This window comes from Propithecus coquereli, unplaced genomic scaffold, assembly GCF_000956105.1.
Source record: "Propithecus coquereli isolate 6110/MARCELLA unplaced genomic scaffold, Pcoq_1.0 Scaffold489, whole genome shotgun sequence".
NCBI classification, from domain to species: Eukaryota; Metazoa; Chordata; class Mammalia; order Primates; family Indriidae; genus Propithecus; species Propithecus coquereli.
The window spans coordinates 371,632-372,561 of record NW_012150718.1 but is presented as its reverse complement, the minus strand read 5'-3'; positions in this window follow the sequence as shown (position 1 = coordinate 372,561).

Below are 930 nucleotides of genomic sequence, written 5' to 3'. Positions count from 1 at the left end.
TCCAGGGAAAGAGGAATAAAGTTAATGGGAATATATTTATTAAATATAAATCTAAATTTATCTCTATTTGTCTAGCTTCTATCTATCTACCACACACTACTTAACTATCATTATTTAATTAGGACACATGATGTCTATCAATTGTTCTATACTCCAAAAAATTATTCAATGATTTTGATTGTCTTCACTAACTTTCAAGATTGATTTTCCGCTTCTGTTCTTGGTTAAGTATCATTCCTTTCCTTTCCTTTTTATATTGTCAGGTATCTTAACGGAAAGTCCTTTATGGTGTGATTAGTGAGAGATAATATATTGCTATGAGACAGGGTTCCTATGGATGATTTTCCACATGAAAAATGATTTAACCTGGACTTTGAAAGATGAGGGGTGGGGATAGGATACAGATAGGTGAACCGGAAAAATTTGAAAAGAATATGGAAAGTACTGTTTAGTCTCTGATCCAGAATTCTCTTCTGGTCAAATATGGCTTTCGGGAAGAAAAGGTCATCAAGTTACATGAGTTTCTAAACCTCTGTATGAGCATCCTTCTATTTATTACTTCATTAATCACTAAGAGACCTTAGAAAGGACAAGAAAATAAGCAACAAAAAAGTAGAACAAGAGGTCTGGGATGAAGCTTAGGTGGGCAAAGAAAGGCAAAGAAGATACCTGATGGCTGAGATCTCCATTTGAGATGTAAATTTCAGTTGCTCCCCCCACCCCCACCCTGCCAGCACATGGCAGTGTTGGCCTCAGGTGTTTAATGAACTGCTGAGAGATCAATAGCACATGGCAGATAACTTTGAAAAATTTCCCTTGATTCACACAAGTGTCGCAGAGCCTCATTAATTCTGATGATACAAGCCCTTCTGATTAGCTTCGTGGTTTAATATCTACTTACAAGTCTTGATAAGGGTATAAGAAACTTCA